A 14,351-nucleotide genomic window follows, 5' to 3' on the forward strand; every position below is an offset into this window, starting at 1 on the left:
TTAGAATTTGAAAAAATTAAATTGTTTATTATATTTTGTGTGGAAATTTAAAAAAATTGTAATGATGAGATGAAATAAGATGAGATGAAATACTTTCACCATCTAGATGGGACCTTACACTACAAGAAATTTTAGTTTTAGGGACGAAATAATTTAAATTTTGTCTCAAAAAATGGATGAATTTGTAAAAACAGTTGAATGGCTTAAAATCCATTCGAACTATATTTTTTGTGACGAATTAGATCGTGTCAACACGTCAAAACCATTCGAATGGTCAAAAATACGTTTGAACTTAAAATTGATGTTCGTTTGAATGGTTTATAATTGGTTCGAATGGTAATGTTGGTGGGGAATTAATTTATTATGGCGGAAAAAGTTTAAATACGTTCGAACATAAAATTTATTAGTTTGAACGGTAAGGATTTGGTGGGAAATTTGGCAAGAATGTTGCAAGCTTGTTCAAACGCAACATTTATGCATTCGAACGAAACATTTGGTGGGAAATTAAATTAAAATTGGCGGGGATTTTTTTAAACCTTGTTCGAACAGAACATAAAATATTTACAAATTCACAATTAATTTATGAGTATTTGAATATTTAAATTAATTATACAAAATACAAATAGTCATTATTGTCTATACAAAAAAGCACATTTAATACAAATAAAAGATATAGACTATTGGGCCAAATCATGTAACACTACCTCGACTCCAGTAATGTGTGCCTCAATATCAATCACTCGATACATGAGCTTCGACTCAGTCTCTGCAAGGGAGACCTGGACTGCATCAATGATCTTTAATGTTTGTGCGTGCATCTCTGCACGCGTGATATCTGCAATCTCCTCATGAGTAGCATTGTGTGATGCATCCTGTGTAGCTGCCTCACTAGATACGCCTTGTGCACCTCCCTAAGTGTCGACCGCCTCTGTAGTGGGTGCACAAATATGAAATCTGGAGTGTCTGGTGCTATGAGACAAGGTCGTCGAGTTGATCGGTCCAATTGGCTCCTGAATACGCTCAAACTCATCTGGCCTTACTCCTTTTGCTAAAAGAAATCATATGAGCATGACTCCAAACTGCAATATATCTGTCATAATTTTTTTTATAAGTACAAGTATTATATATATCAAAAGGAGTAACTAAGTACACTGAATAAAATAAAACTCTATCTGTCGTAATATAGGTGCCTCTGATCGAATCCTAGCAAATATATATCTTGCTATGTTGATAGGCACCCCGAGAGTGACCCATAACATTAATTGTGTCCGGCCCATGCTCACCTCAGTCTTGTGCAGTCGAGGATCGATGTTGTTGGCTATTATAATGTTCATAATCTTCAAAAACTAGAGAAGTCCACCTGTTTGATGTTATTGCTCCCATCATAGGAAGGAGCATTTGGACCCACAACTAACTGACGAACCTCATGATTAGTGAGGCCATCGATCTCATCAGGCATCACAATATCCTCTTCCTTTATAGTCTCCCCATCCTGATTTTCCAGGTGTAGACGTTCAAACTATTATTTATTATGTTCTAACAGTACTAGTCTACCGTTCGAACAGTTTTGTATATCGTTTGAACAGTACTTGTTTAACATTCGAATGGTCTGCTCTTGCTTCAAATGTTAACTATTCATGTGATGTTCGAACGGATATCCCCTCTTTGAGCTCAGCAATGGTTGAGTTGACTCAATCATTACCACAACCGAAAGGAATCCATTCCTTTCACTTTTCTCATACAACAAGAATAAGATGCGGGATTGAAAGGAAAACACCATTTTCATAGACATTTCGAGCCTTCTATGGTTTCAGAACCCAATTTTTCCCATTTATATCCGATTAAACCAACAAGGGAAGACAAAAGCTCATGGAATGAGGCTTACCAGTTGCAGGTTGAACTTTGGTGGTTGAAGATGGCGTTGACGACAGCGTGTGGAGAAGTTCGCACTGTTTGGGAGTGGCTGAGAGAAAGCTGGAAGAGGAGATGGATGGTCTCGACAGCTAATATTTAATTTTTATATGTTTGAAGGTGTAGTTATCACGTTCGAGCATATAAAATACCATATTTATATATATACTTATAATTAAATTTAGACTTATTTACTTATAAATTTATAAGTATCATATAATATATACTATTACTTATACTTAATTATATACTACTTATATATACTTATATATAATAGTATTATAATATACTTTTAGAATACTACTTATACTTATATATATAATTATGCATAGTTGTACTTATATATAAACTTATAATTATATATAGTTTTTTTTTTTAAATGGAATAATTATATATAGTTATACTTATATATATACTTGTACTTATATAGTTTATTCATTCGAACGGTAATTGTTAGAGTTCGAATGGTACAATCATGCGTTCGAATGAACATTTAAAGTGTTCAAATGAATTAAAATGTTGTTGGCGCCATTGATAAGTAGTGGCGGGATTATTTTCCACCAAATTACCAAAGGACTAACACGTTTGAACTACAATAATTCACCTTCGAACTATTGTAACGTTTTCCCGCTTCACTGCTTTCACATTCGAATGGGTACTTTTTAACGGTCGAATGGAAAATCAAACGCTCGAACGGAAAATCAAACGCTCGAACGGAAAGTCAACTGCTCGAATGAACAATTGATGTTTGAATGTGTGTGAGCTTAATTGTGCTAGGCAGGAAATATTGCCCTCTTCACCGTTTTCGCATTCGAACGATTAGTGAAATTCTTTCAAATGATAAAACAAGAAATAAGACATCCAGAATCACAAACGTGCTGGACATTTGTTGTTTTTGTGAAAATTGAGAGCTTGAGAAAGAGAGAACCAGAGAGGTGAAATCGAGTGTGGCTTAGTTAGGTGAGTGGTGGTGAAGGTATTCTACAACTATTTCTCTCCCTTGTATTTGGTAAGTTATTTTACATCTATATGGTTTATTCCCATGGAATTTTTTGTTCAAAAACTCAAATTTATGGTTAAAACTATTTGTGGTTTAAGTGAGTGGTGGTGAAGGGGTATTGATGATTGGATTCACTATTAAGGTTAGTATATTTGTTGATTGTTTGTGTAATACTTGTGAAATATGGATGAAATATGTGTGAAATATGTTTGGATGTGGGATTATGGAAATATATATTTGGTATTTGACCCCATATGTGTTTTTGGATGCATCTTATGAACAATACTCACTTGGAATGAGAACTAGAATATGATATTGTGTAGTGAATTTGGAAAACATAAATTGTATCTAAGATCTGGAAACTGGGTATATATCGTTTGAATGGTTAAATATGATCGTTCAAACGACAGTAAACACCATTCGAACACATAACTTGTATTCGAATGGAAAGCAGTGTTACAGAAATTGACAATAAGTAATTTAAAACTAAATTTCGTGAAGATTTAATTTAATAAAAAAACATTATTTTACAGTTTGAATAATTTTAAAACTTAATGAAAAAAATACTTTAATTAATAAATTTACAACAAAGATTTTAAAACTTAATTAATAAATATTTGTGTGAATAAATTAAAACTTGGTTTTCATTCATATATTAAAGATATTATATGTGATACCCTATTTTTAAGTGTATTTTAACTGAAGGAGTATTTTAATTTAATTAAAATATTAGTTCTTTTATTTTAAATTATTGTATTTTAATTGGATTTATTTAGTTGTGATATTTGTTTTGTAGAGCTTTCTTAATATTAATTATCGTTTTGAGTTTAAATTGCTGTGTAATTTATTTTAGTTTGTTTTTAGATTAAAAATTTAGTTTTTAGTTTATACTATTTATTTATTATATTTTAGCTTGATGTGGTGTTTAAATTAATTTAGTCGTTTTATAGCTTTTAAAATTGTGTTCATCGGATCAGTTTCTGGACTCCAGAGGTGAGGATTGGACCTCATTTCTTTTCCCCATCTTTTCTTTTTCTCTTTTTCTTTTTCTCTTTTCTTTTTCATTTTCTTTTCTTTCTTTTCTTTTTTTCCTCTTTTTTCTTCTTCTTCCCCATCGTTCTTCTCCCTCGCGCGATACGTTCTCTCTCTACTCACTATCACCGTTTTGCTTCTCGGCATAGACCGCCGCCGTCCGACCACCGTGGCCTACACCATCCACCCAGTTTTCTTCCCCTCCGACCGGTGAACCTCCCGACCAAGTTTCACCTCCATCCGAGCCACCGTTAGTCGCCACGAGCTCCTCCAAGTTGCACGGTTTTTGTGCTTTTCCGCCACCGTCGTTTCACCTCTGGCCACTATCTCTTCACCACTTCATCACCTACCTCTTGCTGTCCTAAACCACCCATTTCCAGCTCCGATCCATTGTCGGAGCAGCTCTCATGAGCTCATCCTTGTTTTTGCCGTTTTTCACTTCCATCGCCATTTCCACCGTCACCCACAGCCAACTCTCATTTTCATTAGTTTCATAAACACCTCTAGGCCATTCCCTATCAATCCCAAGTCTTGGTTTGTCCCCGTTCGAAAGTGGGTATTTTACAACCCACGGCCACAGTGTATTTTACACTGTTACGTTGCTTTTTTTCCGCCGTTTGCAGCTCTTTGATCCTTCAAAAATTACCATATAGCGCTGTAAGTATTTTCTAAATTTTCTTTTAGATTAAAATATATCTTTGGTTTAACGATAAATTGTGACTGACTGGTTGGTTATTCCGGACTGAGTCCGAGGAGTCGGGGGTCGGATGGATTGAGGACAGAGTTGTTTGGTTATTGTTGATATTGTGATTTGTTGGATAAATTGTATCTTGAGGTGTGCATTGCATGGTGCATTCATGTGCATGTATTAAACTGAGGAAAATTGGTTTTATCAGTGTAAATGGATTTTCGGGTGCGTGTGTATCACGACCTTAAGTCGGGATGGGGTATTATCTCGGTGAAGCTCCTCTGGTCACTCGGGAGTGGATAATTGTGATACCCCCTTTTTACATGTATTTTCACTGAAGGAATATTTTAATTAAAATATTAGTTCTTTTATTTTAAATTATTGTATTTTAATTGGATTTATTTTGTTATGATATTTGTTTTGTAGAGCTTTCTTAATATTAATTATCGTTTTGAGGTTAAATTGCTGTGTAATTTATTTTAGTTTATTTTTGGATTTAAAATTATGTTGTTGTTTTTATTAGTTATTTATTATATTTTAGCTTGATGTGGTGTTTAAATTATTTTAGTCGTTTTATAGTTTTTAAATTTCTTTTCGTCGGATCAGTTTTTGGACTCCAGGGGTGAGGATTGGACCTCATTTCTTTTCCCCATCTTTTCTTTTTCTTTTCTCTTTTTCTTTTTCCCTTTTCCTTTTCTTTTTCTTTTCCTTCTTTTCTTTTTTCTTCTTTCCGTTCTTCTCTTCCGCGCGACATGCTCTCTCTCTCCTCACTGTCGACGTTCAGCTTCTCTGCCTAGAACCACCGCTCGCTGGCGACTTGGTCGACACCACCCAGCCAGTTCTCTTCTCCACCGGCCGGCGCACCTCCCCACCAAATTTCACCTCCTTCCGAGCCACCGAGAGCCCCTACAAGCCGCACGGTTTTTGTGCATTTCCGCCGCCGTCGTTCCACCTCCGGCCACCATCTCTTCACCACTTCATCAATACCTCTTGCCATCCTAAACCATCCATTTCCGGCCCCGATCCGTTGTTGGAGCAGCTCCCACGAGCTCAACTCCGTTTTGCCTTTTTTCACTTCCACCGCCATTTCCACCGCCACCCACGGCCAAATCTCACTTCCATTAGCTTCATAAACATCTCTAGGTCATTCCCTATCAATCCCAAGTCTTGGTTTGTCCCCGTTCGAAAGTGGGTATTTTACAACCCACGGCCACAGTGTATTTTACACTGTTACGTTGCTTTTTCTTCGCCGTTTGTAGCTCCTTGATCCTTCAAAAATTACTATATAGCGCTGTAAGTATTTTTCAAACTCTATTTTAGATTTAAATATATTATTTCTTTTACAATAAATTCATTGACTGGTTGGTTAATTCCTGGCTGAGTCTGAGGAGTCAGGGGTCGGATGGATTGAGGACAGAGTTGCTTGTTATTGTTGATTTTGTTATTTATTGGATGGAGTGTGTCTTGAGGTGTGCATTGCATGGTGCATTCATGTGCATTTATTAAATTGAGAAAAACTGGTTTTATTTCTGTAAATGGATTTTTGGGTGGGTGTGTATCACGACCCCAAGCCGGGATGGGATATTATCTCAGTGGAGCTCCTCTGGTCACTCGGGAGTGGATAATACTGAGTGACATCCCCTGGGTTGTCGCTGGGCGACGACCGGATCGCACAATATGGTAACGCTGTCGTGTCGAGTCCGTGGTTCCTAGGCTGGCGAGGACTAGAGGATGGCCTGGTCCAGGTACGTGCTGGGCGCGAGACTGGGCATTGCTCGTTTAGGTGTCACATGCGTAGTCGTTACCTGCGGTGTGGCACAGGAGCCAGAGTGTGCGGATGATCCCTAGGGGAGATCATGGTGCATGCGATAATTGGAACGGGTTTTGGATATTGGATACGGGCCATTTTCTGGGAAAATGGCGAGGTTTTGCTCGAGGTTATTGTGATCCATTTTCTGGAAAAATGGTGGTTTCTTGATTTGGGTCATTATCTGGGATAATGGCAAGGACTGGTTTTAAAGGATATGTTTTTGTGCCAAAAATGGGATTTTTGGCGTGCGTGGGAAAAATGTGGATTTATAGAATATGTGCATTTGGCATTCTTTCATGCATATTGTTGAGTATAATATATTTTTATCTTGTGGCATTTAGATCTTTACTTACCTGCGGCACCATTTTGGTACCGTAGATTTTGATGCAGATGTCGAGGAGGAGGAAGAGGCTGAGCCCGAGGAGGCGGTTCCGCCAGAGTTTTGATTTGGAGTTTTATATCTTGTAGTTTGGTTTTGAAACGATATTTGAGGCTTATAATATTTTATTATGTATGTTTTAATCGGGTTTGTATTAAACAACAATTCTGGTATTTAGTTATAAGACTTTTATTATCCGCTGCGTGTTTTTATTGTACACTTGTTACATGTACACACACTTGGCACTTGACGATAGGGTGGTGACCCATGTTGTCATCATCACGACGTCTCGATTTCTACGTGTCCGTACGTGGGATTTGGGGACGTCACAATAATATTGAGTGACATCCCCTGGGTTGTCGCTGGGCGACGACTGAATCGCACGATACGGTAACGTTGTTGTGTCGACTCCATGGTCCCTAGGTTGGCGGGGACTAAAGGATGGTCTGGTCCAAGTACGCACTGGGTGCGAGACTGGGCATTGCTCGTTTAGGTGTCAAATGCGCAGTCGTTACTTGCGGTGTGGCATAGGAGCCAGAGTGTGCGGATGATCCCTAGCGGAGATCATGGTGCACGCAATAAATTGGAACGGGTTTTGGATATTGGATACGGGCCATTTTCTGGGAAAATGACGAGGTTATGTTTGAGATTATTGTGATCCATTTTCTGGGAAAATGGTGGTTTCCTTGGTTTGGACCATTATCTAGGATAATGGCAAGGACTGATTTTAAAGGATATGTTTTTGGGTCAAAATGAGTTTTTGGCGTGTGTGGAAAAAATATGGATTTATGGGATATGTGCATTTGGCATTCTTTCATGCATATTGTTGAGTTTAATATATTTTTATCTTGTAGCGTTTGAAATGTTACTTACCTGCGGCACCATTTTAGTACCGTAGACTTTGATGCAGATGTGGAGGAAGAGTTTTGACTTAAAGTCTTTGATGTTTAAAAATATTCTCTATCAATTTTTATGGCTTGTAATTTGGTTTGAAACAATATTTGAGACTTGTAATATTTTATTATGTGTGGTTTAAACGGGTTTGTATTAAAAAAAAATTCTGGTACTTAATTATAAGACTTTTATTATCCGCTGCATGTTTTTATTGTACACTTGTTGCATGTACACATACTTGGCACTTGGCGACAGGATGGTGACCCGTGTTGTCATCATCCCGACGCTTCGATTTCTACGTGTCTGTACATGGGAATTGGGAGCGTCACATTATAAAGTTTGTAATAGTATAAAATTACATAAATTTCCATAAATCATTTAAAATACTCAATTAACTAGTCCATAAAAAATGATAGGATTGATTAGCGAAGCTATTATAAACATAAGAATGGTTAATACTTAAAATATACTTATAAAATATTTAATTAAAAAACAATAATGTACAATTGAAACTCTTTTTGCACTCTAATTAAAATTATTAATACTTAAATAATAATAAACATAAGATATATTAATACTTAAAATATACTTATAAAATATTTAATTAAAAAACTATATTGTATAATTAAAACTCTTTTTGCACTCTAATTAAAATTATTAATACTAAATAGTAATAAACGTAAGAATGATTAATACTTAAAATATACTTATAAAATATTGAATTAAAAACTATAATGTATAATTAAAACTCTTTTTGCACTCTAATTACAATTATTAATACTTAAATAATAATAAACATAAGAATTATTGATACTTAAAATATACTTGTAAAATAATAATAATAATATAAGTTATTTGCAATGTAATTTTGCAATGTATTCGTGATTTGGAATGTGATTATAACAATGTATTTGTGATTTAGAAGATGGTTGGTTTACTACTTAGCTGCTAGATTTTAGAGTTATTTTTACATGCAATTAAACGTTAAACCTGTTTGAGAATTGTGGCCAAATATTCTCTTAAAGAATGTTTGGATACAACTCTTGAATTGTCCAAAGTTGATAGTTTGAGATTCTATCATAGATATAGCATATATATTTAGTTGAAACTCTTGTGTTAGTCAATTAAAATTTTGGTTTAGCATTTTCTTACATTCTTCGGGTATGTGGTTCATAAGTTTCTCGGCTCATGAATAGAGTCAATGACTTATCGTGACTAGCATACTTAGAGAATTGTAGAAAATGCTGCTGACATTTTTATTAACATTAGAGTTTTAGACAGAGTATATATGCAATATACATGATAGTCTCTCGGGACCAACTACCTTAAGAATAGATGGTAATTAAACACGTATATTGTAATATGCACTTGATAATGTTTATCCCATGAATTGAATTTGTATAGATGGATAAGAGTTGGATGCTGTTGGGAGATAGACTTGGTTGAGACTATAATGAGTATGCAGAAGGGGTGAAGTCTTTTATAGAATTTGCTCATAAGAGTGTTGATAGTCAAGGATTTATAAGATGCTTGTGCAAGAAGTGCAAAAACCTTAGTTTATATAATTTGGTCATAGTGGAGGATCATTTATTCATAAAAGGAATTGATCCTAAATACCCACCTTGGGTCTTAGATAGCGAACCATTTCCTAAAAGAGTTAGATTTGGCAGCCAATTCAATCAAGTGGAGGAATGTAATGAGATCGACATGGACGACATAGATGTTGATGTTTTTTATGATAGTAATGATAATAGAGAGGATATGACTGAAATGTTAGGGGATCTTGGGGCACGAGCATATTTGGTGTGATGGATGGAGAATGAACATCTACACAATCATTTGAGAGAAATGAAAACTTTGGAAGACTATGGAAGGATGCACAACTAACTGTATGAAGGGTGCACTTGTCATATCAAGTTGTCATTCATTGTCAAGCTGCTCCATATTAAGTCTATTTGTCGTATTTCTGCAAAGGCCATCGATATGCTGCTAGAATTATTTAAAAAGGCTCTTCCACAGGATAACGTAGTACCTCGTAATTTTTAGAAAGCAAACAAATTGAAGCGAGGACTAGGATTTGATTATAATATCATCCACGCATGTAAGAATGATTGTATTGTCTTCTGGAAGCAATATGCAGAATTTGATTCATGTCCAGTATGTCATGAGTCAAAATGGATATTAGATAAGCGTAATGTACTCTAAAAAGTGCTAAGACATTTTCCCTTGATTACTTGACTTCAAAGATTGTTTACTTCCCGGATGACTACGACAGATATGACTTGGCATCACATAGAAAGAGTCCAAAATGATCAATTCCTCTCGCATTCTGCAGATTCCTTACAATGGAAGAAATTTGATGATGAGTACCCATGGTTTGCTAGAGAAGCTCAAAATGTATGCCTTGGTTTAGCAACTGATGGCTTTAATCTATTTGGCAACATAAGCACTTTTCATAGCACTTAGCCTGTCAAATTAATGCACTATAATTTACCATCATGGGAATGTATGAAGGATCCTTATTTTATGATGACTCTATTGATCCCAGGGCCAAGGTCACTAGGGAATGAAATAGACATATATCTGTAGCCAATGATGGCAGAGATGAAAGAGTTGTGGGAACAGGGAGTTAGTACATTTGATGAGGCCTTGTCACGTGAATTCAAGATACATGCTGCGGTACTTTGGACAATAAATGATTTTCCTGCATACGAGAACTTGTCTGAGTAGAGCACAAAAGGTAAAATGGCTTGTCCTGTTTGTAACAAAGATACACACCCTCAGTAGTTAACAAATGGCCAAAAATTATGTTTCATGGGACACCTTCAATATCTGCCTCATGATCATAAATGGCATTCAAATAGAGCAATGTTTGACGGAAGGGTTGAGCGTAGGTCATCACTACGCCACAATCTAGATGTTATGCACATTGAAAAAAATATATGTGAGAATATTTTGAACACTCTGATGTCAATACAAGGGAAGACAAAAGATATAACTAACTCTTGTAAAGATTTGAAGGAGTTGGAGACAAGATCGGTGTTACATTTCCAAGATAATGGGTCGTCAACCTATATGCCCCTTGGATGGTTTACATTTTCAAGTGATGAGAGAAAGAAATTTTGTAACTAGTTCATGACAATCTCAAGATGTGTCCGAACTCATGATTGAAAGATAACTAGTCTTAAAAGTCATGATTTCCATTTATTTCTGCAGTGATTGTTGCCAGTTGGTGTGCGCGGAAAGCTTATTCGAGATGTTTGTATAACTCTCACAGAATTAGGGCAATTTTTCAGGGGTATTTGCAGTAGAAAGTTAAAAGTTGTTGCCGTATTAAATGGAAGCTGACATTGTAGTGATATTGTGCAAGTGGAAGAGTTTGTACCTGCCTTCATTTTGTGATGTAATGGTTCATTTGGCTGTACATCTACCTCATGAGGCTTTAGTTGCTGGCCCCGTTCAGTATAGATGGATGTATCCTATTGAACGGTTTCTGAGAAAATTCATAAGATCTTTCGAAAATAAGGCTCATCCAGAAGGATCGATCGCAGAGTCATACATTGATAATGAGTGGCATACATTTTGTTCAATATATTTTCATGGAGTTGATAGTAGTTTTACGAGACCGGATCGAAATTATGAAGGTGGACAAATGAGAGTTTCATCAGTATTTACTGTGTTTTCCCAGAAAGTACGTCCCATAGGCGCACAAGGGGGCTATGACCTATGTGGGCAAGAGTTTGAAAGAGATCGATGATATATCTTGAATAACTGCAAAGAGATTGATCATTATTTGATGTTAGTGATGATCATCTAAATCAATAGTATTTTTAAGTGCATCTATAATAATATAGTATAACTTTATACAAATTAATAGTTCACAATAACATGCGCAGTGAACAGATACAACTACTTCACACGAATGTTGTAACTGACGTAGAAAAGATGCATGAAGAAGAATTTGTCTCGTGGTTTGAACATATGGTACTACTAAAAAAAACATGCACAATTTCTTTGAACTTCTTACCTTGAATGTCACCATATTTATATCTAATATTAATATAACTAGAATAATATTTATTAATGTAGGTTGTATCAAACTATAGTGAAAATTCAAATGAAATCTCACAAGAAGTGTATGCTTTGGCATGTGGTTCGTCCAAGCGGGCCATCCAATACTCAGGATGTTTGGTGCGTGGATATAGATTTCACACAGCAGATAGAGAACTATATAGAAAAACTCAAAATTATGAGACCGTAGTCGAAGGAAGCCATGGGGATGATAATATTGATTTGTACAAAATTGTGGAAGATATCATAGCGTTAATGTATGTGGGAGGATATATGGTCTGGTTGTTTAAAAGTAATTGGTGGGATGTCTTAAATCCTAAGTTGGGACTGCATAATAATGAATATTTTGTGAGTGTCAATACATCTCGCAAATGGTATAAGGACGATCCTTTCATTCTTGCTTAAAAGGCAAATCAAGTTTTTTATTTAGACAATCTGAAGTACGGAAATCCATGATAGGTAGTCAAGAAGTTCGGACAAAAAAATGTATATGATTACATTCTAGAGGCAGATGAGCCACATGAAGAAGTTGATAGTCCAGACCATGAAGAAGCATATCAAGAAAACGAATCAGGCATCAATCTATTTGTTGATCTAAGCCAATATGACATGGTCCCATTGCGCAAAGAAGATGTTCAACCTGAAGTAATTGAAGGTGAAATGTCGGAAGAACATGAATCAGCTGAAGTATCTACTAATGATGAGAGCAATTGGTCCAGCAATCTTGATACTAAATGATTTTCATACAAATATTTGTGTAGGTATAATTCTTATAAAAATTCATAATGTACGTTGTTCAAATAATAATTTATTATAATTTCAAACAAATATGCCTCCTAAATGCAAAAGAACACGTGAGCCATCCCCATCCCTTACTAACTCCCCATGTGGTTTACATGCCAGCAATAGTGGGCCAATATCACCAAACCCAGAATAAGGTACTTTATCACTGTATATCTATAAAATAAAATAATTTAATTAAAATATGTACTTTAATTATAATATATATAGCTGTCGTAAACCAGCGCCGGGGTAGAGACACTACGAGGGGTGTCTGGATAGAGAAAGTAAGGAAAGTGAATAAAATTAGAGTTGATATATTTGATGATCACACCAGTAGCTCCGGGGATTCGGCAGCTTGGCTTGCTTCTTATGTTGGTACGCTTACTCGCACGTATGCACCGATGGCTACATCCTCCTGGGCTAAAGTTCCCCAAGATGTGAAAGACCACATCAAAAATCGTTGTCTGGTAATAAGCTACTTTGTATAACATGTTAATTTAAAAAACCTTTGTATTTATACTAATTGTTTATAATTTTTTGAAGGAAAAGTTTTAACTAAATTTTGTCTGACAAGAGGATCGACTAACGATTGAGGAACTAATGTCGAATGCATTCTAGAGGTACAAAGGTCGATGCCATGTACACTATTACAAGTTTAGTACTATGACAGAAGTGCGACAAAGTCCATTCCAAGCAATGCCACCAAACGAATGGGAGAAAGTTTGTGATATGTTTGAAGATCCTGCTTATCAAGTAATTTCGATGCTATCCTTTTTTAATAGTATATGATAGATGTATTAAACATATAGTTATAATATTTTTTAGCAACAGAGTATGGTGAACAAAGCAAATAGATCAAATTTAATGATACACCATCATACGAGACGTTCTCGATCTTTTCATCGTTTGTCTAAAAAAATGGTAAGTTATTATAGTCTCCATTAAATATTAACATATACACTTTTCTAATTTAAGTTCTAATATAGATTTTCATTTTGCAGCAAGAAGAAATTTCTGTTGACTATTATCTGACCCAATTGTATGCCAAAGCACATAAAAATCGTGATAGTGTTTGGAGCGAGGCTGAGGCAAATTATATAAATTTAAGTTTCTTTAATTCTATTGGCTAAAGATATTTTTATTACTTATACTAACTTTATTTTTTTTTGGTAGGACAAGATAATTTCTCTTAAGGAAACAGTTGCGAATCCATCTGATGAATCATCTGTCAAGGATGCTCAAATCATTTCTCAAGTTTTTGGATCATGTTCTGGATATTTGAGGGACTTAGAATGTTGCGTGAAGCCATCTTCTATATCATCATTTTCTTCTAAAGCCAAATCGAATGACGACAAGACTAAGGAATTAGAGGAAGCTGTACTTGAGATAGAATGATCGAGGTCCAAGGAAAATGAGTTGCTGACCCGATTAGATCAAGCAGTAGATTTAGAGGTAAGATTATAAGAGAGGCTGCAATTGAATAACCAAAAAATGTTTGAACAGTTCCAGTCAATGATGTTCCAAAATTCTATGCCACTACCACCACCACAACCATAATTCATTTATTTTCTCTTTAATCGCCTTTATGTTATGATGTTCATAAGCATTTGAACAATTGATATTTGAATCACAATTTGTGTAATATTAGTATGGTATTTGTAATTAAATTTTGATTTGTTCGATCATTACCGTTCGAACGGTAAATAACCCATTCGAATGGTGAATTACCATTTATAAATCCATTCAAATAAAAATAGACACATTCGAACCAAAACTAACCCAT

Source organism: Carya illinoinensis, chromosome 14, assembly GCF_018687715.1.
Source record: "Carya illinoinensis cultivar Pawnee chromosome 14, C.illinoinensisPawnee_v1, whole genome shotgun sequence".
NCBI lineage: Eukaryota > Viridiplantae > Streptophyta > Magnoliopsida > Fagales > Juglandaceae > Carya > Carya illinoinensis.